At 42.9% G+C, this 26357-nt stretch overlaps 1 protein-coding gene across 1 annotated transcript in view; it reads left to right on the top strand.

The window, feature by feature from the left end:
* LOC144773203 (granulocyte-macrophage colony-stimulating factor receptor subunit alpha-like) overlaps positions 1-26357 on the top strand; it is a 408548-nt gene that overhangs the window by 184113 nt on the left and 198078 nt on the right. The gene's annotated exons all lie outside the window — the stretch shown is intronic.

Raw genomic sequence — 26357 nt, 5'->3', positions numbered from 1 at the left:
ACCAGGGGTTTTTATACACTAATTTCTTAACTTAATCTATTTAAAAAGTATCTAACATCACCAATTCGGGTTCTGATTGGACAATTTGGGGTGGATGAGCATCTTCTCACCATTACGACATCGAACTCACAGTGAACCAGCAGAAATATAATAGTCTTTTGTTTTAAACAGTGTCTGGCCTGGTCACTTCCTTCACTCACAACGTCGAGTAATTCTCTCACGTTTAGAACACTTGACCGTCCATATTTTGGCAATCATCCTAACTTGAGGGCAATGCAGCCTTGAACTTCCCATCCGAGTACAGGCAGCTCACTCTTGCTGGCACGTTCGTTTATAACCCGAAGGGGATATTCTGAATTTATGCTTTCCCCTCTGTTGTGGATTCTTAAAAATTAGGTAAGCGGTCTGCTTTCAAACTACTTCATATTGAATATTTGAATTTCTCATCTTGATGAAGTTTGTGCACTGTATGATAATCTAAATTAAGGCACTTTCCCCTTTTCAGCCACAAATGATATCGGCACCAGCTGGAAGGGACACTTTCAATTAACTACACCTACCCGAGGTCACTAATAGAATTTTAGTATTTGATACCACTGATAAATACAGGTAATTGTAATTTTATTATGATGTTTGTTGTCAGTGGTTTAACCGGTAGTGACCCTGGATAACTAAGCTCACTGGTTTTTCCATAGAGAACCGTTATGCAAACTTCTGTTTGAACAAGCCCTGATTGATTCTTCCATCTGATACACGTATAACAAGGTAATCCCTTTTCAACCCTTTCTCCACAATTGGTATGAGGCTGCGGTTTGGGATTTTAAGTCCTCATGAAACTATTGTATTCTAGGAGGACGTCTCATTTATTGATCGAGCAAAAAAGAAAAACATATCAGAATCTTCTTCATCACTAGGGTAAGCTATCGACCCTTGTTCTTTTACTTGACTTGAACGACTTTATTTGGCAACAGCTGTCTTAGACAAAAACATTTTTGTCTTGTAGGGTCACCCATTGGTGTAATGTTGCCCGTTACAGTCCTGATGAAGATTCGCAAGGCCCAGGTTTAAATCATCGGGAGGCCAGAAGCCGAGTCGAAACGTCAACGCTCATTTAATATTTACCTGGACCTATATATTGTTACTCCCCCGTGCACCACAATTACCAATATAGGTTTCAGAATGACCTTATAATTAACGTTTGACTTATGGAAGGCCAGGTCCTAGTGTAGGGATGACTAAGGATCCTTGTGTATAATATAACAATTGTGTTTTTATGTCACTTATCTTTGCAATTCCTTTCTTTTCTTATCACAGAACTTTATCACTTCTTTCTATTTTCGCACGCTCCGCTTGGGGCAACCAACATGACCCAGATGTATTCTAATAATTATTTACATCATTCAAGAGTGGTAGAAAAATAAATAAATCACCACTGAATACTTGTTTTGCTGTTGCGTTGTGAGATTATCCAATCTATTGATTAAGAGTAGATTATTATACTCTACCAATGAAGTATGAAATTGTTGACCAATTGTGACACCTTGGAATAATAGTCTTTGGACCATTGTTTTATAATATCGCTATTTACCCAGGTCCTAGATCGTTTGGGTTACCCCATTTCATTAATGGTCACTCTTGCTGCAGGCTTTAGGCACGCATGCTCAGTCCATCATTTGCTCTCAGTTAGCCAGAGTAACCGGATTTTATAGGCCTCAGAGGCCACTTTTGGAACTATCATAGAAACAAACACAAATTCATGTTAATTTTTGGTAATGAAACCCTTCTGTTTACCTCCCACCGTACTAATGTTTCAATATTAGTTATTACCTGGCAGGTAAGCCACATAAATGCATTTCATACTCACATATCCGATGATTTTTAGCACAATAACGTGTACCATAAGCATATTCATATTGCGTTTATTTATCTTTAAGCTGTGCATTAGTTCACAACACAATAAAAACACAAATTAGTTAATTATTTTACTCATGCATGCAAAATTAGTATCCCCAAATGTTCGTGTACTGTGCAATTTATACTATGGTTGATTATTTTACCACAACACACCATTAGTAAATGTTAACGTTATGCAACATTGATTTCACAAGGGGTACACAAAATTTTGTTTTGCCACCTTGCTCCATCAATTCCCTCATCTGGTGATTTTATCACCAAACATCTCTAAAATATTTGGAAAATTTAGCAGAACATGTTTCGAATTCTTCAGTTAGTATCATCTATACTCTAGTATCTTTCTCCTTTGAATCTTTGAAAATCTTCTCTCTTATTTCTTCCATTTCTATTTCATTCTTTTCTCTTTCCCTTGCTTTTCATTCTTGATTTGTTCTCTTTATCGCTTTTCTAAAATCACTTCTCCCTTTATATATACAACATAATCTTATCAGGAAAATCACTATCAATAAAATTGTTATCGGAATTAATATTTTACCTATAATTGAACTACCTATTTCTTGGAACCAATGCTTAATTGCTGAGAAACTTTTACCTAGCTTTTCAAGGACACATTCAACCTCCAGTGGTTCAATTTCTTTATGCAAATCTGTAATATTTATAATATACTTTTCAATATTCTGACTTTTATCTGGGATATAAGTACAACAATGTTGCACTTTTAAAATCCCACAGACGTCTCCATCTTTTGCTAAAACGATATCAAAGGCAAGTCGATTTTGCATGACCATAGCTCTCTCATAGCAACCATTTCAGTGTTAACCATCAGGAATCCTCCTGCTGTGTCTGTTGATAATCGATCAACTATTGTAGACAATTTTCTGATTCTATTTGCATTAAACGAAATTCTCATTGCTGGTATCAGTACTCCTAATAGATCACCTATTATTTTTAACACACTCTCTCTTCTTTTTCGACTTAGAACTTTACCTATCTCATGCTTTCCATTAGTACCTCTATCTACATGAAATTTTTTAGGACAGACCAAACCCACATAACATGTCCCATACCAATGGTCTGGTAACCTATAATAAGCTCTATTCACACAAATAAAATACATTCCAGGAAAAGCAGGATCATCTCCTCCTTTAAATCCCCAACCCCCTATAATTCTATAGGTATCTTTGCATTGACTTGCACTCACAAAATAATTATCATACATTGAATTGTCTCCTCTAATACAAAATTTCCCTAACATTGGAGCATCTATATTAATGGCGACATTCACATTTTTACCCTCAATAGTCTCCTCATCAAATGTAAAATATTTAGATTTCGCATGTTTCATTTTCTCATTTCGTTTGTAAGCAATCCTTCTTTCCTCAACCATATTTAAAAATGCCTTTTCTTTAATTCTCATTTTGCATGTCAAGTTATTGTTAAAATCATACTCATGTGTTAACTCATCTAATTCTAAGAAATATTCTCCCATTTCCTTTGCAGGTTTTCTTTTATTCAATGTACGATCAATTTTTAATTTAGCAAATATTTAATCTACATTGGAATAATGATATTCCAATTTTCCTCTCTGATAAAACAAACTCGCAATTACACTACAAGTTACTCCATATGTAAGAGGAAGGTGGTGATAGGTCACCCCTTCTGACACTGATGCTGGCAATTTTACACAACATAACAATCATCAACATTCATAGTCTTAATGTACTCAAGTAACAACTTTGAAAAAGTGTTTTTCGTAAAGTCACTAATTGACTTATCTTGATGCCACTCTGGTTTGTACACATGGGTCTCATAAACTTTTTCTTTCTCACTTGGCTTATTTGAACTCACCTTTAGTTAAAAATGTGTTAGATTTTCTTGGAAAGGAATTACAATAGCTAAAATTACCCACAATACTATCAACAATCCCATACATATTGAACAACATCTACACCATTTTCTAAAAATAGAACATTTCGTTTTATGGTTATTCATTGCCATTTTTCACTAACAAGTTTTCTTCGACCTTATGTCACTTGCAAGTTGCACACTATTCAATTCACTAACAAATTTTCTTCGACCTTGTGTCAATCCTATTCTAGATTATACTATAGTTAGGTTCTTCTAACAATTTTTCTTCGACCTTATGTCAACTCCGACCTCTTCTATATTTACAATATCCGTCTCACAGGACTTCAGACTTTTTACTTTAATATCATATACTTTGAGCACCTATCCCTTTTTCTAAAGTTGACTTCTTTACTCACTTTTCCCAATCATCTTTGGGTTGTACAGGTTTTCTTGACTGCTATAAACCTCAACAATTGGTGGTAGGACAATATACGTCCACTCAGGCGGTTTATGCCTCTGATTCGGACGTCTTACTTTTTTTGGCCTTTGAATAGTTTTTATTTTCTTTCCCAGTGTTTCTTTCTGGCTAGTAATCTCATTCACTTGCTCTTCTGGTTCTTTTGTTTTGTTCACTATTTTAAATCTCAATCCACCGGTTTCCTTAGGCCAGTTGTCTCCTTTGCAGACTTTCTTAATCTTTGGCTCTACTGTGTTATGCTCCACTCTCCAAGCTCTTTTTCTTGGGCTTTTCCTTAATGGAGTTTCGTCTGCACTGTCATCAGTTTCACTTTCAGTATCTTCAACTGTATCATTGATTAATATTTTCACAATGTCTTTGTCTTCATCAGACTCAGTTTTCTCTTCTGCTACTCTGTTAGGAACAGTTTCATAACTGGTACTTGGAATCTCATCCTTATCGTGAGTTACTTCCTTTTCCCCAGTCTCAGGATTTCCGTTCCTGCTTTCAGAGTTTACAGCTTGCTTTTCAGTTTTCTCCTTTTCAACGGCTTTCTCTTCACTTTCTTTTGTGTCTTTACTGGTGTCTGTCTTTACCGATTCTCGATCTTCAGATTGATCTTCTGAATCTGGTATTTCCACAATCACTATTGCTATTGAATCCTGCTATGCAATGACAGCAAAGACTATGTTGTGATAGACTGTGTCGAGATGTACAGTTTTATAGAGCAGTGGCGCTCTTTGTGGTGTAGGGTAGTTGTAGAGTAGGAATGTCGATGTCTGTAGCGTCAGCGTTATGTTATGTTATGTTATGTTATTTAATGCTTGTAAAGCGCGCGTACGCCCAAGAGCTTCTTGGCGCTGAGGAGAGAATCAAAACATAACAAAGCATAAAAAAGAAAATCGCTATTTCAAATAGGCCTGTGTAAAAAGGAAAGTTTTAAATGCCTTTCTAAAGGCGAGAAGATCCCTGCTATGTCGCAGAGTCAAAGGAAGGGAATTCCACAAGGAAGCAGCTAAGAATTGAAAACTGCTACCTCCCTGTCGTTTCTTTTTGAAACGAGGGACCTCAAGTAGGTCTTTATGAGCTGATCTCAAGCTGCGTGGGGGACTATATCTCCCTATCAGTTGTCTGATAAACATTGGGCCCTTACCCTCCAAGGCCTTGAACACAATGCAGCCTACCTTGAATGTGGCTCTCTGTGCCACGGGCAACCAGTGCAAGTTCTCTAGTCCTAATCTAATTGATTCCCATTTAGGTACCTTGCAGATTAGTCTAGCAGCTTGATTCTGCAGGTATTGCAGTCTTCTAAGTTGACCAATAGGTGAACCCAGATAGAGGCCATTTGAGAAATCAATATGAGAGAGAACTAAAGCACTGACTACCTGAATTAAAGCCAGATCAGTGAGGAGGTGTGCTATTTTCCTGATCTTCCTCAATTGGAAAAAACCAGAGGAAACCACTGTTCCAATTTGAGATTTCAAGGTAAGATCCTCATTGAGAGTCACTCCCAGGCTTTTTACTGTTTGGGATTTTTTGGGGGGAGAACCCATGTCAGACGGCAGCGTTCGCACTGTCAGTTATGTTGAGTCATGGTGAAACGTGTAATGTTTGTCAGTGTCAGGCTTCTAGTGTCAATTTGCCCGATTCACATAGGTAAATTGAGATGAAAGTTGAACTTTACGACTTTTGGTATTCACAAAGGGCATTTACGAGTAGTAGATGCATTTTATTTAAATACCAAAAGACTTTGGCCTTATTTTACCGTTGTGAATCGGGCCCATTATGTGTAGGTTCAGTGTGGTGTGCTAAGGTCTTCAATTTCAACATGGGCATTGATGTTACAATGTGCAGTATCAGGATTTTTTGGATCACAGTTGACAGTGTTTCAGTGGGACATGTGCAGCATCAGGATATGTACTATTTCAGTGTATGCAGTGTCAGGGTCTGCACTGTCATCTCTGTAGCTTTTAGGTGGGCAGTGCTAGGGTTAGTATTGTTATTGGGAAGTGTCAGCGTGTACGGTCAGACCCTGCTCTATCTGTGGTTTAGATCAGGCGTGTCTGTTGTCCTTAAGTGTGAGGGTATGCCCAGACATGGGTCCTGTGTCACTTCGCAACTGATTTCAAGCTAGCCTGTCTGATGAGGGGTGATACCCCAAAACCGGTCTCAGGATACTTGTTTTCCTGTCCAAGGAGGACCTGGCCTGGCAGTTCGGGCTGGACTGTTCCCATGGGGAGCAGGGGCAAGACTGATTTGCATATGGCTGGATCCAAACTGTTATGGCATGGTGAGCAAAAAATAATGGATTTAACCCAGATCTGTGACTGGGGGAGAATGTTTGACAATGTCCAGCATTCTGTCCATCACCTATTTGTGCTGCTATAGTTGTCCTAAGTGAGAAGGGTATGCCCAGAAGTGGGTCCCGTGCTTGCTATGCCCCTGGATTTAAGCTTGCCTGCCTGATGAGGGGAGATAGCCTGAAACCCATCCCAGGATGCTTGTTTTCCAGTCCAAAGAGTAACTGGCCAGGCAGTTTGGGCTGAACTGTTCTCAAGGGGAGCAGGGTCAAGACTGATTTGGATATGGCTAGGTCCAAACGGGTATGGCATGGTGAACTGAAAAATTATGTATTTAACCCATATCTGTGACTGGATGTGAATGTTTTAGTACACACATATGTTATCGTATGTTTGGTTTGTATGGATTTGCGGAGTCAGTACTGGTGTAAGAAGTCCCCAGTATGTCATATTACCTAATTTTTTTCACTGTGAACCTTAAATGAGTGGCTGAGGCCAGCTGAACAGAACTGATACACATGAGCCCTGTTTAAAGATGCGCTAAATGTTATTGTGACGTTGTCATGGCTGTCAATTAGACACACATACTTTCTGATTGCAAATGTTTTGCACCATTGTATAAAGCACAGATACAGGGTGTAGGAGTGATATAATAGTTTTGCCACCAAAACCAAATGAATCACATGTGTGTTGGACTTGGTCCTTTTTGCAGGGTCATCCCTAAACTTTTTGCCTTTCTCCTAGCATTTTTGTTCTGACCTGGTGTTGGTGGTTTTAGGACTCTGAGCACTTTAGCACTGCTATTCAGTATAAAGTGTGTGTGCTCTCTGTGATAAAGGTGGTAAGCTTGGTCTACACCTGTTTGGCCTATTTTATTTACCTGTCAGTCCCTTGCAAAGTGGTATCTAATATACCCAGGGCTGGTAGATTCAATGCTACTGGTGGGCTTGCAGCGCTGATTTTGCCACCCACCAAAGAAGCCTTGCAAACCTATCTCAGGCCTCTGCCATTGCAGGACCTGTGCGCACAGTGTCACTGCTGCTGTGATGTGGCACCTAAAGTGTGTGCCACGTACGTGACCCCCCTTTTTACTACATGTCAGTCACCCCTAAGGTAGGCCCTAGCTAGCCCTATCGGCAGGGTGCATTGTAGGTAAAAGATAGGACATGTAACTTAAGTGTGTGACATGTCCTGGTAGTGACAAACAGCCATTTTGGTTTCTCACTAGTGTGGGGCTGCCCTCCCATAGGAATGCATTGGGGATTCCCTGATACGTGTTTCATTGGTAATCCCTGATAATGAGAGGCGCAGCATGGTCAAGTTTGGTATGTTTGGAATAGTGATAATAAATGCTACGCAATGGTGTGCGCAGATTTATTATAACTAGTTTAGAAATGCCACTTTTAGAAGTTGGCATTTCTGTGTGCTATGTGTCTGCCTGCCTGATGTAAATTGCATGTCTGACATTTGAGTGACAGGGGCTGGTGAGATGTGTGTGACTCCAGGAGGGGCAGGGTGAGTCAGCGCTAGGCTGAATGGGACATCTGCATTTGGAGTGTTGGGAGGAGAAGTCCCTGGTCCCTGAATAGGATTGCGCCTACCCTAGTGAATGCTGGCTCCGCCCCCCTGTGGTGTGTCTGATGGCCGAGCCCCAATCTCCAAAAGAAGGGTGTGAGCACTGTAACCAGAGTGCTCCAGAACCAGTTATAGCTGGTCCCCCAAACCCTGTGCTCTGTAGACAAAGTAAAATGTGGTGTAAATGTAGGGGCTGTGACCTCATGTTTCTGGTGCTGTTCCTGGACCTTTGGGGGCTTGCTGCTGTTGGGACCCAGGAGGAACCATCATGGGGACTTGACCCCCTGCTGGAGGGCCCTGTGTGCCCCCCTAAACCTTAGGGACTTGTTGTTCCTGCCTGCTGGATTCCTTGAGGGACCTAGTCCCTCGTGGAGTGCTTCTGTTTCTGAGTTGCAGTGCTGGGCTGCAGCCTGAAGAGTCCCCTGCCCAGCATGGGGAGCGGGTGCCCACCCCGCGTTGTTGGGAAAGGAATGGGAGCCCACCTGGCATTTTGCAGTGAAACTCAGCGGAAGCCCACCCCGCTGGTTGTGCTAAAAACAGCTAGTGCCCACCCCTCTTTATGCTGTTAATAATAGCTGATGACCATACCGCTTCCGTGATTTATTTGCGAGCGGGTGCCCACCACGCTTTTTTTTTTCTTTTGAGGGCGGGTGTCCAACCCTCATTTGCCCGATAAGTAAATCACTGCCGCATCCCAGGGAATAGGAGCACCGGAGAAATCAGGAAGTCTGGTGCCCATCCCTGACTGTGGGCGGGCCAACCAGAAGTGAGGAGGTGCTGAGATGTGCGGCTGTTGTCGGCTAGACTCTCGGAAGAAGGAGGAGAGCCCGCGTATGCCGGCAAGCAGGAGAGGCTGGGTCCAGCGGGACCCCACCGTGCCCTCGTGGTCCGGCCTCATGTATAAGTCCCGGGTGAAGTCAGGAGAGCGTGGCCGCTCGATGCACAGTGTTGGTGCCTTTCTCCCTGCCTTCGGCAGACCGGAGGGCAGTCGGAAGAGTCCCGGTGAGTGGGGGCTGATCTGTTGCGGGAGGCTGCATTTGTTTCACAAAGTCCCCGTGGGGCTTGGGGGCATTTCTTGGCGGCCACAGTGTGTTAGTGCCAGTCAAGGCACAGTGCTTGAGCGGTCACGCAAAGGGAGCGGGCTGCTCCAACGATGGGGGCAAATCTTGTTTAAGGAGTCCCAGAGCGGAGCTCCAGAGGCGCTGGCAGGCCTCTTTATTTTATTTACAGCTGCACCACACCAGCGCAGACAGCTGCAATGTTTGACCGCACTTTTGGTTTTCAGAGTCCCAGAGTGGGGCTCAGGCATTTTGCCACAGCTGCCCCACCAGACAGGGGAGCGCTGCAATGCTGGGGGCATGTTTTGCTTGAGAGAGCCCCAGGGGGGCCCAGAGGGCACAGTGAGTGCCAGTGCACTCAGTATCTTCACAGCTGAGCCACACCAGTGCGGGCAGCTGCAACGTTGGCCACATGCGTTGTAGAGAGTCCCAGTGGGGGCTCCAGAGGGCACAGTGAGTGCCAGTGCCTACAGCTTTCTGCAAAGCTGCACCCCAATTAGCAGCAGCTGCCACATTTAGGCCTGTGCAATGGAGCACTGTTGGGATTCTGCTGCACTGGCAGCCAGCACTGACATTTTGGACATAGGGCATTTGAGCCCTCCGAGAAGGGTAGTTGGCCCGGAGGTCAGTTGTAGGGTGGTAGGGCGCATGGCCCTAGTGTGATTTATGATTGATGTGCCAAATGTGATTTATTAAAAACAAGAATTATCTTAAGTGGAAAGGTATTGACTCAATAAGATTGAAACTGACACATTGGATTATATGAGACTCTGAAGCCCATTGATAAAGGCAGGAGAATTTAATTATCCAGTTTTTCTTCTAATTTAAACTAACGAAAACCCAAGCGAATATTCAAGAACCCAATAGAAGCAGTTTCTACACCCAGTCTAATAAGATGTTTTAATTTGAAAGTATAGTCCTGAAGAAGGTGACGATCTTCATCTGAACACCAAAACGCCGCTTCGACAGAACTTTTTTAACAATTTTGTATTTTATTGTAATTGATTTATTTTTATTATATGAAAATTGATATGTTTGTAATGATGTGTTATGTGCAATGAATTCATGCTTTTTAGCAAATAAAATAGATAATGAATAGACTCTAAATGTCCGGGTTTTTCCTGTTTTAATTGTGATTAATGTTGTTTTGAAATACAGAATAAATTCCTTTTTGGTAACCTACTTTAGACTGACGAAATAAAAAATAGAATGGTAAATATCTCACATTAAGAACTGTAAGAGGCACTTAGCCTCATTTTGTACAAAAGCAAGGAAAGGGAGCTCTTTAATTTTTGTAGCCAAATGTGATTTATGCACCCTGATTTATGCCTCTAATGATGTTTATGCTCATGAGGTTATCGCATAAGGTCTTTATGCTGGTGAGGCCTAATGAGTAATGTGTTTATGCTTAGGAGGGTGTCTAACGCTAATGTGGTCATGCCTAATGTCATGCTATGATATTTTAGGATGGTGTCTAATGCTAATGTGATAATGCATAGGTCATTATGGAACAGGTAGTTACTGATTGTGTTTTGTATTTACTTACCTGTTCTGATGGTTCTGACCGTGGCCCGATTGGCCTGGTCCTGTATATAATCCCCTATGAATATTACCTAGTGCCAGTTGGCACAGTGTAAATGTGTGATTTTGTTTCTAATGTGTTTATGATAATACAAAGACTATTTTTCATATAACCTTTTGTGGAGTTCCTTTTGTGGTGTGCCTAGTGTGTTGCTGCTGTGTGTGTGTTGCGCAAACGCTTTACACATTTCCTCTGGGATAAGCCTGACTGCTTATGCCAAGCTACCGAGGGGGTGAGCAGGGGTTATCTTCAGTGTGTAACTCCCTTGCCCTGACTAGAGTGGTGGTTTCTGCCTGGCTTTAGCGCAAGCCATAGCCAACCAGAAATTCCATTTCTAACATTGTGCCTTTCAAAGGATTTCACTATAGTTAGGGTCTGCATTATCAGAATGACACGAAGGACGGTGTTAGTGTGCAGCGTTGGAGTGTTTGGTAGGAGTGTGTAACATCATTGGGTATTTCCAGCATGGTGTAATATCAAGAAATATCAGTATGAACTGGACCAATGTGGTCGCTGTCAGACTGCAGCATCAGAGTTTGCAATGTAAGTAAGCACTGTTGGTGTGTTTATTGCCACGAAGGGTTGTGTCATCGGACAGTGTTGGCAGCATGCAGCTTAATAGAGTGCAGTGTATATATTCATGTGTACGAATTATATGTGAACTACAAATAACAAAGTACTACTGAAGTGGGACCAGTTACAATAGAGGAAGAGGCACAAGTTAGTTACATAAGAGAATAGGCAGTGGGAGATACATGACGTATGTGGGGTGAGGTTTACAGTAATGAGTGTGGCCGCACTGGAGATGAGTAAAGGAGGGCCACAATATCTAAGACAAGGTTGAGCAGAAGACGTTGTTCACTTTAGGGGGGTCTCGTAACCTGGCAATCAAAATGGGAGGAGGACTTTAAGAGTAATTCAGATGTGAACTTGGATAGAGTTCCAGTATTTCAGCACATAGCAGGAGAATGCCTGATGCTTCATCTTCTCCTATCTTCACTTTCTGGTTTTAAGTCTTGCAGTGCTGAGGCTGCGGGTGTTTGACTATTCACTAAAGATTGTAATCTTGATTGCAAGGTGTGGTGAGGTGCTTGAATTGTACTCTTTGTAGATCACACACAGCCAGTCTTAGGCAGAAGAAGCCAAATGTAGGTGTCACTCTATTATACTTCCATAGACCTTTAACCATGTGGGATGCAAAATGGAGGTTGATCTCCTGGTGCTCCAGATGCGTCACTGGGATGCTAATTCAAAGAATGTTGCCTCTATCGTGTTAGGACAAGAGGAATGTTTGGATGGCAGATTTGAGATCTGCTTTGAGTAGGAAGCCTTCACTTTGCAGAGCAGAGATTGTTGGTGCCAGGAAGTTTTCATCATGTGTTCTATGTGGGTCATGAAGCTAAGGGTGCCCTCTATGGGGATGCTACGATTTTTAGAGGTGTTGGCAATTCATGAAGTTAATTGTCCAAGTTCATTGTTGAGGGACACAATTACACTTGTTGCTGCTCTCACTCATGATCAGCACAGTTTTGTAGGATTGAACTTGGGGCAGGCAATTGGCAGCCAAGATTAAATCGCGGTGAGGCAGTTCCTCAGATGATCAGTGTCATATCAAGTGGACACCTTCAGGTAGAACTGACTGTCATCTGCATACTGATGGACATCCTTGACATCCAACAGGACTCAATACAGAGGCTGCCTACTGATAGTCATTACTGGGAATGTTCCCTACCCCCTGTTTGTGCAGATATGCATGACCACCTGGTTGCTATCATCCTGGATAGTGTCCAAACACCTGCTTTCAGAAAAGCAGGATCTGTAGACATGCCCATGCTAAGCGGATATTATCTGCGCTGGAATGGAGACACCTGGGGCGAGCTGGGTCAGTCACCAGCCTAATTGCATTAAGACCCTCCAGTGGGTAGTATGCTTTATGTAGAATGTTAAAATGGACTCATCTATGCAGGCTAGTAAGAAAAGCTTTCTAAGTTTGAATGCAACAATATTGCCTCATCACATCTGAAATTTTCAACCTAAGTCCCCTTTCAAGCGGCTTCGCGCACCTACCTCTGACACCTTTCTAGCCTCAGAAGCCACCTCATAGAGTCTAGCTGTTAAACCTCATGGGTTTGCTGAGTCATCTCCAGAGAGAAAGCTAATAATATAGGTGGTTGTAACTGGGAATCCAGGAAAAATATCTTTCAATGTGTAATTGAGTCTGGAGTATAGAAAGATATCCAAAAGTGAAGTCCTCCATTGTTTAAATAGTTCAAAGGATATAAACACCTTCAGCACAAATAAGTCGCCCTTTGTCCATATTTTCAGGCAATTGAGTTATTGATGTGCCTTTGGTTCAGACATGACCGGTACCAGTGGATTATTGAAAATAGGGAGCAGCAGGAAGTACTGTCTCTCCAATCTTGCAATATCAGCTATCCTATGCCAGGCTTATACCATACATGCCACTGTGCTGAACTGTAATTGTGGTTCTGGCGGACTATCACTGTGGTTAATGGGGTGTACTCTGCTATATCATGCTCTATATTATTTGATGGGAGTCAGCACTTTTGGCAAAGCCAGTCAAAAACATATTTAGCCTTGGCCACCTAGTAGTAATGTTCAGGTTGGGAATAGCCACATGCCCACCTCCTGCCCTCCCCTTCCTGGGCTATGTCATGGTGTCCCAAGTCACCCTCAACTGCTTTCTCGCCCATTGGTAACTCAATATCAGCAAATGCAGTTAAAGCTTTCATTGGGGGAAGTGGCATATTGATAAACAGATATACTAGACTAGGTAAGAAAATCACCTTTAATACTGTAATCTGTCCAGCCATTGGTAGAGGGAGCTCACATTTTTTATCAGCCTAGTCCTGTAATTTTGTAAACTACTGGACCGTAATTCTCACAGAGAGCCAGTTCTGGGCTTCTATGGACGTTTATATCCAGGTAATGAACCTGATGTTCACACTACTCCAACGGAAAATCTTTGTTCAGTTTACCAGTAATGGGGGTGATGGAGGTGGTGGGATTTATCTGAGATGTGCTCCAATGAATTTTCAGCCTGGAGAAGCGACTAAATCATATGAGCTGCCTCACTAGCATGGAAAGATTGTCCAGCATGTCCTTTACAGAGAGTATAGTACCATCTGGGTAGAAGGAAACCAGATACCTCTTCTTAGCTATCCAGGGCCCTCTCTGAGAATGCTTCTCTTTAAGTATTTCAATCAGAGGTTCTGTGGCTGGCACAAAATTTAGTAGGGATTAGGATCATCTCTGCCACATACTTCTTTTAGTCCAAATGGGGGAGGAGCACTGGCGTAACAAAACTCGAGGGGGCATCCCCGCAAGGCACTTAAAGGGCCCCCTCTGGGCTCAATCAGGAGCTCTGCAGCCCGAGTATTGTGCTGAGGGGGCACCCTGGAGTTTGGGGCCCCTGCACCGCGGGGGCCTGCGGGGGCCTGTGTTACGCCCCTGGGGAGGAGAGACAGCCATTGACCTGCAAATGGGCACTCGGATTTTTATATAGTAATTAAAGTCATCCCACCAAGCCCTCCCTCAATCACATGGTCCTAAGTACAGCAAACATGTAAGGCCAAGACAGGAACACAAATGCCTTATGCACGTCCAGTAATACCGTCAAGAGATCTGGGTCAACCTGTTGTGTAAGAGAGAATAATGTTCGTAAAATATCTGAGGTTGACCTATCAGGAACAAAGACCAACTGCTCAGGCAGGACCAATCCCCTCATGTAAGGCTGCAGTCTTTTTGCAATGATTTTTGCAGAAAATGTTAGTATTGGAATGTATTAGAGAAAAAGGGTAGTATGAAGCACCATCATCTGACAGCTTACCAGATGTCAGCAAAAGTGCTATAGCGACCTTCCGTATAGTAGTGCGCAAAACTCCCCTGTCCCTAGCTTCTCCACACACCACCAGAAGGCGAAGAGTAAATATATCAGCATATTTGTTGAACAATTCAGTGGTCAGGCCATATATATCGGGTACCCTCCCACTGGGTAATACCTAGATCGTTTCTTTAATTTCATCAACCATACATGGCTGATGTAGGGGCTCCCTCTCATGAGTTTCCAGCCATGCAAGCATGGCTTCTGACAGGTATGCAAGCACTTGGTCTCTGGAGCTCTCATTACCATCCCTATTCAAAGCAGTATAGAAGTTAGTTCATTTAGCCAAGATATCAGGAGTAGTTGTACACCTGATTCCATCCTCACCCATCACACATAGTATGCTTCTGGAGGCCTAACTCTGGGATAGCAATTTAGCTAATGTGCGGCTGGCTCACACTCCCCACATTGCCTAGCTTGAGCATATTTTACCAGGTACACAACCTCTCTATGTGCCTCCTCCATGAATTTCAACAATCTGCTATGAAAAAAGACCAGTGTTTGAGGTGCATGTGGCTGAAAGTGCTCCCCCTCCAGTCCATTCAAGTCTTTTTCTACCCCATTGAGGGTGCCTCATAATAATTTCAATGTACTGAATTGTTCTGATATACAGAGGACCCTAATATAGGCATTAAATGCCTCCCTTAGTACAGAAACAGTAGCCACTAATCCCTCATTTAAGGAAAAGTAGTACTCATACCCCTGGCTGACTTTGTCCTTTTATACCCTGTCCAAAAGAGCACTAGATAGGAACACCAGTAGGCGATATCCTTTAGATAGAGGGTCTATAACCAGCTTGACTGTAACTGATGAATGATCCTTGTACAAGGGGGTATGGTGGTTTCAATGCATCTAGTACAGGCATCTTAAGTAGCCAGCCAGAAATCAACACATGACTGCGCTTCAAGGACTGATTAATACAACTTGTAAAGATATTTATGGTGTCATACGTCCACCACTGAATGATTCGCATTATCCTGTGTATTGCATGAGCAACAATGGGGAGTGAGTGAAAATATGCTATAGATGTATCTTTGGCCATATCTAGAATAGTGCTACAATTCCATCCCACATAGTGTGATTATCTAATGTATCACTGTGCTGCATTATTTTATCAAAAAAGGACAGGGTGTCTGTGTTAGGTCCATACAAGTTTATGAACATCAGGAGGTTATTCCCAAACATTTTGTGCACTAATATATATCTGTCCTCTGGATCTGGAATGGTAGCTGAGGGACGAAATTATACAGAACACCTTACAAAAATTGCCCTTCTTGAGAGTGTATAGTATAGGAGGCAAACTATTTATGTGCACCCTTTTCCATAGTAAATTTGAAGTACATCCAACTATCAGATGATTTGCCTGCAAATAGGTGATATCTATACCATATCTTTTCAAATATGCACGTATTTGGCCTTCTTTCAACTATTTAAGCCCTTAATGTTCCATATCATCAATTGTATTGATCTGTTACAAAGATGTTGTGAACTTGTCAATGGAAAGCAGAGATTTGGGAAATACAGTGGCACACTCTCCATCACAGCTTTACTTGATTTTGTCCCATTTCTCAAGTTCCAATATAAAGACATACACTGATAGACCAAAATTCCCTTTTGCTCAGGCTTGATAAACAACCTCCTAGAATGTACCCCTGACCAATACTGTAAATCCCAATTAACAGTGAGATCATTTCTCCCAAGAAACAGCATGAATTCTACTCAAGAGATACCAAACCATCTACACCGTACAATGCAGGCATGAGGGCCCTAGTGACCCTCCAGGATGCAGACCCAACCACACCAATGCTCCCCACCCTTAAACTCTGCCATTGAATGTCACCCACCCCAGGGTTGTAAGAATCTCCATGCTTCAGAATTGTCTAGTCGTACATAAATATAATCCCTATCCCATCCGAACGACTCAGTATAGTACAGTAAATACACACTTTGCTGCCACATCTCATCCTCACCAAATCTTCTGCTTCAAGCAAACTATAGGTTTGTGCTACACACCTGCCATCATTCTATATTATCACTTTTAGATGCTAAGGATGCAAATACAATCATATCTTCAGTTATTTTTGTCCAAAATTTGCGAGTTGTAATCCACATTGAAATCTGGTTCTATTGGAATGTGCACAACAAGGACATAGTCTCCTTAAAATCTGTATAGAAAAATAGCTTTGTGTTGTGCTTGATCCTGTGGGATATCGTCTTGTGTAGTCCACCTCCAGCTTTTTCAGCTGTTTCTTAACTGGCATAAATGCCCTTCTGTTATCCTGGACCGTAATAGTCAATGCTGGGAACAGAGATATGCTGGGTACCTCATAATTCAAGTCTAGTTTTTTTCATGCCAGCCTCAGCACAGCTTCCCAGTCTCTATAATCGAGCACCCTGGCAATGATGGACCTGGGGGGAGCTCCCTGGGAAAGACAGGCGCTCAGGACCCAATGTGTGTGTTTCACAATGAACATAGAGAATAAATTTGCAGCCACAAACAGTTCAATCAGCATTTTTTGTCAATATTTGTGGATTCTGGGATGCTAAGAATACACAGATTATTACAGCGTGACTGCACTTCTAAATCTTCATTTTTGACATATGTAAGTGCCAATATGTTCTTCAGTTGTTGTACTTCCTTCGTCTGCATCTCAACATCATCCTCCAAGTCAGACATGTGCCTTTCTAAGTCATCTATCCACTCTGGAAACATATCCAGGCATTCTTGGATGTGGTCAACTCGCTAGGATGTCAATTTAGGGATCCATTGTTTGCAGACTATGCCATATTTTCAATAGGAGGGCTTCACATTAATATCATCAGAGTCCTCTCCGGTAGCTTTAGAGTTCACCTGTGCCCTCTCCTCCTCCTCGATGGCCTCCAACAAGTATTTTTTACTCAGATGTAATTTTGGCTTGATTGTGATCAGTTTTACCCATTCCTGTGCTTCAGGCTCTGGCACCCAGATCAGAACAGAGGAGATTGAGTGCTTTCAGCCGGCCTGCACTTTGCACAGCCCCTATGAGCCTAACAGGGGTGTTGCATACTAAAATGAACAGTAGCCACTATGATGTGCATGTAAGGGCACCACTTCTCCTCAGTCCCTTCTCAGAGTTGCGCCCAAAGAGCACTAAGGGAAGAAGCACTCAGGCTTCTTCCCTTAGTGCAGCACATATATTTCTGCCCCTGGCAGATGCCGCCTGTTTCATATTCAGCCCTCAGGATCCTCAGTTTGAGTCCCACTGAGCCCCCGCCTCACAAGGTGGTTGGCATCACAACAGTAGTATGGCAAACTAGCCACTCACAAGCCTGGCGAGGCCCTGTGTACCTCTTCAAAAAGGCCTTTGTCCCAGCCGCCAGGCCCAACCACCACTGTGCTGGACCCTGGGTGTTTTCCTCCTCTTTGTCTCCTCTTTCACTGAGCCCCAGGGCCTGATAGACAGTGGGTGTCCTCCATTATAGTGGCCGCACTTCCCAGGGGCTAGAACCGGCATGCAGGGTTCTCTAACTAGATAGCAGGGTCGGGTTGAGCCCTTAGGGCCATGTGTCAAATTTGAAAATTGCGATTACCTAATTGTGATTTTCTGAGAATCGCAATCAGGTAATCGCAATTTCCAATGTATGAAACTCCATGCAATTTAGGACCTTCTAGGAATCGCTACAATCACGGGGATGGTGGCCTGCTGGGGTTAACGGACCACCATGTCCATAATTGCTTTTAAATAAAACAATCTTTTTTTTTTTAAATGCAGCTCGTTTTCATAAAAAAAAAATGAGTTGCGTTTAAAAAAAAATATTGAAAAGTTTTCTTAAAATGTTTTAACAACAGACAGTGAGTGGTCCCTGGGACCACTGCCTGCTCTTAAAATGTTTTTACAACCTTTCCCAAAGGGGAAGGGGTCTCTTGGGAAGCCCTTCCCATTTGCGAATGGGTTACCACCTAATAGGTGGTAAATTGCAAATCTTTTGAGACTGCATTCACGGTCAAAAAACATTCAAACATGCCATTAGGATTTGCTATTTGGAAGGGATGCCCTAAACACGCTCCTTCCAAATACCAAATGGCAAAATATGTTTTGATAGATGTAAAAAGCCTTTTTTACTTTCGCAAACGGAGTCCGCCCATTTGCAAACGCAAAATTGGTTGATACATGTGGCCCTCTGAGAAGTATTGCAGATGAAGGTGACCATTACGGATTAAATGCACAGGTTGTGGGATGGGGGTGAAGAGCCTCTTTGAAGAGCGGTCATCTTGACTAGAACAGTCTGGCGGCCCCCTATCTCATATTTTATAATCCTAATTCAGGAGGAAACTCTTTCCCAATGCCTGATTTCTAAGCGTAGTATCCTGCAATCTTAGAGCAGGGGTGTGCGCATTGTCATTTTAATCAGGATAGAGGCCACATTCATTAAAGTTGTTCTGAGTGGACCTTTACTTCCTGTTTTAGGCACACACTTTTCACATCTACACTCACTACTGCCCTCACATGCACTGTACCCAACGGCCAGGAAAAAAGATCTCCGCTAAAAGGCCCCATCATGGGTGCGGATCGGGTATTGCAGCGCTGGCCCGACAAGGAGCAGACCCAATGATGAAGCAAGACACCTAGCTGACTGGGTGTATGAGGGTCCCTTTCCAAAAGGAGGATACTTTTTTCCTGCCTCAAGTGAGCACACTTCTGTTTTACATATACATCTACCTGTATTAATCCAGTAGGAACAGCATACCATTCTGTTTTGTAATGTTTTGAGACCGCATTCACGGTCACAAAACATTCAAACATGCCATTAGGATTTGCTATTTGGAAGGGATGCCCTAAACACGCACCTTCCAAATGCCGAATGGCAAAAAATGATTTGATACATGTAAAAAGCCTTTTTTACGTTCGCAAGCGGAATCCGCCCATTTGCGAACCCAAAATTGGTTGATACATGTGGCCCTCAGAGAAGTATTGCAGATAAAGGTGACCATTACGGATTAAATGCACGGGTTGTGGGATGGGGGTGGAGATCCTCTTTGAAGAGCGGCCATCTTGACCAGAGTAGTCTGGCGGCCCCTATCTCATATTTTATAATCCTAATTCAGGAGGAAACTCCTTTCCAAGGCACCTGAAACAAAAGTCGAAGTAAAGGGGGCATTTTATCCTGACTAGTGGATATTCACAAAAAACACAACCTGACTATGGGAATATTTACCAAAAACAACGCCTAAATTGATTCGATAAATCTTTGTTTGAGCTAGAATCAAGAACAAAAGTGATTCTTTACGTTTTTGTTGTTGAGTTAAGCATGTTTTTTTATGTCCTGTATTTTTTTATCATATCTAATTCTTATTTAATTCAGAATCTTTGGGCTGATTGCGTGTGAAACAAAGCGTACACATTTTAAGATTAGTCAACGAATAATGCGTGACTGAAACCATTGGATGTATTCATTTCCTAAAGCTTTACTGTAAACCGCGGTTGTGCTAAAGATTGATGAAGAAAAAGGTTGAGCAAAAACAATTCCTGTGCTTTGTCATTTCCCTTTTCTGGACCGCTATGACACTCATTTTTTGATGTAGCAGGAGAGGTGGTAGATTACCCCATGTGGGAGTATTGAAGCTGTGATATATGTGCGTGACACTCGATTTCCAAATGGGTACTTCAAAAATCTTGGCCCACAAATGTGTGTCTTGCATAATATCGAGTGTGTTTCCCTTTGTGGCTCCAGTCATATTCAGTGCAATGTTTCATAAAGTGTGTGTTACAGTGATGGTATTTATGTGATATGTACATGTCTGTTCCCAGAATGGACGTAAGAGTACAATCACCCAATCATGGAACCCCATGGATCTCAATCCTATTCCCCATCAGACAGTCTAGACAGACTCACCCAGAGAGACTTTAAAATAGTTTCCTGGAACATAGCAGGTTTATCTGCCAACTTTAAAAATGTTGACTGGCTAGTTTATATTAGGAAATTCCAAGTCATCTGTTAACAGGAAACATGGGAAAAAGAGAGCAGCACCTTCCACCTTGAGGGTTACAAAACCTATTTTGTACCAGGTGTAAGGCAGTGTCAGGGAGAGCTAGGGGAGGGCTGATCATATATGTCGATCTCAGCCTACAGGGCAGGTGGTCTGATTTAGGTTGGAACTCAGACTTCATGTTGGGGCTTAGGTTTTATAACAAGAGCCACAAGTTAATTTTTATTAATTTTTATAATGCGATCTCACCGGGCCAGAGTACCGCAAGAGTGGATGAGTTGGAGAGTAGGCTCGCTCGCATACAGGAGCAACGGGTGTTGAAGCCTGACTTGGTTCTAGCTGGCGATTTTAACTGCCATTTGTGTCCAAATTTGAAAGTTGATGTAGGGGACTGGTCATCATGTACTTTGGAAGAGGGACCGCACATGGAACATACAAAGGAAGGAAGGGTGCTATCCAAGTTACTAAATACACATGCCCTTACTCACACCATGGATCTGGTTGAAGTTGGGAAGGATAAAAGGGTACAGCCCACATTCAAAGGCAGAGGAAGTGTCTCTTTTATTGATTTTATCTTTGTTTCCAAAACACTTAAAAAATGGGTAACAGGTTTTAAAATATGTCTGGGTATCTTCAGTGACCACACTACCCTAGGCATGCCCCTAGTGGAGCTAAATCTCTGCAAGGACCCACCCAGAGTGGGGGGGGGCATGTGCCACAGACCAAGGCAGGAGGTTGAGGTGGTCACAGGGTAATGGCGAAGCTTTTTATAGAGCCTTAGTGAAAGATGGTGAACAGCTCATTGCAGACGGTCTAGACCCAAACGTGGAGGGGGTTGAACTAGTTAGGGCATTTGAGGGTGTTGCCCAATTACGTAACGGTCTGCTTAGGACCACAACACTTAAAGCTAGACCGAATGATCCAAGGTGGTTTGACCAACAGTGCTCTCGTGCCCTGAGAGAGCTGAAAGTCACTCTAAAATCCTCCCCAAGAGACAAGAGCAGGGTGACTCTCTGTAGGATAAATTACAAATTGGCAGTAAAAGCCTGTAAAAACAAACTACAAAATCAGGTTTGGGAGGACCTAAGGGAAGCAATAGAGCTAAAGGATACAACTGCCTTTTGGAAAGTTATAAACGATTCTTGCTTCCGAGAGGCAAATAAACCCAGAGTAGCAAATAATATCCTGCCTGAGTCAATGCATGAGCATTTTTATGGGCTCTATAACCACTGCCCAGCTGAGGCCTGTGGTTCTGAAAAATATGGATCCGTAATAGTACCGGACTCGAGAATAAAAACTTCGTCGAAATAGGACGAATTTGGTATCAAAAGACCGAGAATGACGAGTACATCAAGTACATGTATTTTCGGCATATTCGAGTGACGATTTCGCCTCGAAATCGCCATTTGCCCTCTAAACCCTTAGCTGCATGTTGCCCTCTTCATAAGCCTTAATCCAGTCGAATTTGATTCCACAAGGACACATACTCCTTAATCGACTTCTTCCCGACCCCAGTACAAGTTAGAACCATTGCCCCAGGCCGAGCTCGTTAGGTCAGTTCCCTCCCAGTGGCCGAGCCAGATAGTATCTAGGCCCAACCGGCCATAAAGCCATTTCAGCACGCACACCTGCCATATCTCGCTCACATCTTTCTCCACTCCTTTTCCTCACTTATTTTATGGTGGGGAGGTGACCATTTTTATTAGGGGTCCAGCGATATCTGATGAAATGTTGGGCCTTGCCGGATGATTTGTTATGGGCAGCACGACGTGAAATATGTACATGTCATCATGACTCTGCTTTCTTTGGTAATCAGTAACCATAAATGAAATACCATGCACCCAAGGAATGTTTTGCCCAAGGGTGAATATTGTGTATAAGAAGAGAAGCCTAACTTTGTGAAAGTGTGCAGTCTCCTGAATATACTGGTATTGTACTTCTAGGACCCTGTCACCTTGGTTGCAGCCAATAAACTAATCTTTGACTTCACCTGGAAGACTCTGAAGTTTCTGTGGGTCTGACTCAGGAGAACCCGAGGTCTCTGGTGTGTTGATCCCCTGGCACCGCTGGGTTACCGGTTCTGTACCGGTTCTTAAAAACCCAGTACCTCAATTGGCGCCCAGCGTTGGGGCGATTCCAGTGGTACCAATCAGCCTGAAGATCGTGAGGAGCTTCGTGTGAAAATTCCGGAGGAGGGCCCACCACCTCATCGACCCCTGCATGTCGACGTGGTCCGAAGGTCTTTACTGCGAGGTTCCCCGCTTCTCGACGGCTACAAGGACTGCTGCCCTGGCTATCGCCCTGATGTTGGACCCTTGAAATTTTCGGTAGAGCGAAACGCTGAGACGAGTCTTCTGGTGAAGCCATCGATATTTTTTCAGTTAAGTATAAGTGGAGCGTCTCCTAGTCCTTAGCTGGACTTACTTTTTGTTATCTTAGAGATACATAAAGGTTTTTATTGGTTCTTGCAAGCACCATAACCGAAGGATTCGTGTTTTCACGAGCAATATCGTAATTGATAACTCCTTTGAAGTTTTGGAACTAGACTAGAGAGAAAGGATGCCTAGTCTTAGACTCGGGAATTTGTTTTGTCTTGGTAATAATAATAGGGACTCCCGATTGGAGGACTCATGTCCGGTTCCTCCAGTTGGAACTCCGACTTACGAGCTATACGTTAAACATGGAGTAGGCCCCATCGTTTACAACGAGGTATGGATTAAATACACTAGGAAAGACGGTGTTTTAAAATGGCCCCAATATGGTAGCTTTGATTCTGAAATTTTAGACAACCTTGAAGTTAAGCTCTTCAAAAAGAAAGCCCGGCCGGCGATGTTTGACTCTTTCCGCATATGGCGCAAAGAAGCCAAACAAAAAGAAATTAAATTAGCTAAGAAAAATAAGAGAGAAGAGGGACTTTCAGTAATGCAAGCTGCCGTGCAGTTTAAAGATAATGAGGAAGATCAGATAAGTGAACAATTGCGCAGGCAACGTAAAATGGCAATAGATAAGTGCTATCCAGTTTTGCCGTCTTTTCAGCAAGGGACAGTAAAAGAGCGTGAAAAAGACCAATTAATGTCGCACTTATTAACTTCACCACCGCCCTATGCGCAGAATGCTACAGCACCCCCGCAACCTTTAGTTGCACAAGCTGCGCCTCTGGCTTTTCCACAGCACCCACCAGCTGTTCTTCAGCTGGCTCCTACTTCTTCGGTGCAGCCTCCTCCAGGCCCACCGACCACTTCTGTTTCACCTGTGTTTTCTACGATTTTGCCTACTGTACTTTCTACAACTCCTAATGCCCCTTCTATGATTTTGCCTAGTACCACATCTATTATTCCTCATACCTCTTCTGCCATCTCTGCATCCGCTTTATCTCACCCCGTTCTTTCATCTGTTTGTTCTTCCGTTTCACCTTCCCTTCAGCAGAAAATGGCCAGCACTGTTACTAATCTTCTTTTACCCCTTTTCGGGTCGCCTGCTACGACCCCTAACATAGGAAGAAGACAGTTGCGAAGTCAACTGCCCGATTATCAGGAGAGAGATTCCCTGAATAGTTTAGCTCGGAAATGGGTCTTGGACACTGCAAAATATGATTTACAGTCTGTCATGGAAGTTTTCCATCAATGGGAAACAGCGACACAGAGATATGTGTTCGAACAGATGTGTGTTTTTCTTTGCGAAGATTTAGAAGACAATGATCAGGATTGCCTCCCACAAGAGATGTGTCGTATAAGGTTTAAGTTTAGTCTGGGTATGATTATAGGTCCCGATGTAGAAGAAGCAGTTGAAATGCTATTATCATATCGAAGTAAGGGAAGTACTTCTGGGTCACCATCGGAATCTAGTGCATCTAGTAGGAAAAAGGCACGACAATACCCTATGAGAGAAGTTCCCCCACAATGGAGAGAGGGTGACGCGACAGCTGTCCCACCTGTCCTGCCCCACTTTCACCGAGTATGGGTACATGTTCCATGGAAGTGAGCTGAAGTTTTAGCACTCAAACAAACACTACCAGATCCGCGTAAAAATCCTGCAGGGTACTATAAAGAATTGTCGCAAACTGCTGGGTCATGCATTATGAATTTAGCCGATATCGATATGTTATTCGGGAACGTTGTTCCACAGCCTTTATGGGGAAAAATTCGTCATGAAGATCACGACCAGGAATTAGGTGACACGTGGGCTAATATTACTGTTGCAGATGCACGACAAGTTGGTGGTGCCAAGCCTGAGCCTCTGATAGCGGAACTACCTGGTAGAATAGTAGATTACATGAAAACAATAATGCCTGCAATACGCGTAAATTGGGATAAGTTATCTGCATGCAAGCAAAAGAAAGAAGAAACTGTGTCAGATTTCTTCACCAGATTTGAAGAAACATTCATTGACCACAGCGGTCAAGACATGACCACAGAAGGTGGCCAGAGATTGTTTGTCGATAAATTTGTGCACAATCTACTTCCAGACTTATGTAGGAAGTTAAAAGATTCAGAAAGTTCTTGGGCAGTCTCATCTTCAGCCCAGATATTAGCTACCGCACAGTACTATGAGAATAGAGACAAGGATGAGAAAGATAAAGTAGAGAAGAAAACTAGAGAACTCAAAACGAAGGTTTTGCTACAGCAAGCCTATCCGCCACGTGGTGGTGGTAATAAAAATAACAATGGTCGGAATCACTACCGGAACACTTTTCAGCAGCCTCAGAGAAACTTGCAGAGATTCGATTACGATCAAAACCGCGTAGGTCCCAATCAGTGTTTATACTGCAAACAAGAGGGTCATTACAAATATGACTGTCCTGCCCTACCGCAACGTACAAATGAATTTTCTGGCGTAAGAGGTCGTGGTAGTCAGCAAGCGCCTAGAGGTAGAGGGTGTGGAAACACCCCTCAGGACGCACGTCCCCTTCCACCACAAAACTCTATGAACAGGTTTGACCAGCAAAATAACGTATCTGACAGGACAGCTCAATACTACGTCGATGAGTATTACACAGAAAATGAGCAGTGGGAGAATAATGATTGCTAGGATAGCCTTAGACAAGGAGAGGGAGTTGTTTCAGTTCCAGTAGATCAGAGTGGACCTTACGTTGAGGTGATTACATCGGGTGTGTCAGAACCTTTTCTGTTGGATACTGGTGCTACAAAGAGTTCTATTATGCACTCCAAACTCCCTGGCGCACCTTTGTCTGGCGAAATGAACGTTTCCGTAGGTTTTTCTGGCGCCCCGGTTAGAAATCCGATTTCTGACCCTTTATCTCTTTCTGTTGGTCCTTGTGAATTCGAAGCACCCCTTATTTTGACAACAGGTTGTGGTGAAAATTTGCTAGGATTAGATTTGCTAAAACGATTGTATGCGACTTTGTACTGTTCTCCCTCAGGAGTACAACTGACTTTAGGTAAGAAAGTGGTTTCTCCCATATATTTGTCGAGAAATACGCTTCCAGCAGAATTGGCACTTCTGCCAGATATTATTTGGGCTACTGGTCCGAATGATGTCGGTCTTTTAGAAATTCCACCATATGTTGTAACATTGAAGTCGAATGTCAAAATGCCACGAATTCCCCAATACAGAATATCCAATGAGGGCGAAAAAGCTTTGCTAGCGATTGTTTACGAGTTAATTGAGAAAGACGTAATTGAGGAAACACGAGGAAATGTTTGCAATAGTCCTGTTCTGCCTGTTTTAAAACGAACTGACCCTTCTCAGCCACCAGTGTATAGATTTGTGATTGATCTTAGGGAAGTAAAT

The sequence above is a fragment of the Lissotriton helveticus genome, chromosome 8 (assembly GCF_964261635.1).
Source record: "Lissotriton helveticus chromosome 8, aLisHel1.1, whole genome shotgun sequence".
In the NCBI taxonomy this organism is placed as follows: domain Eukaryota; kingdom Metazoa; phylum Chordata; class Amphibia; order Caudata; family Salamandridae; genus Lissotriton; species Lissotriton helveticus.
Note: the sequence above shows the minus strand (reverse complement) of the source record. Positions and strands in the feature narration are given on the sequence as shown.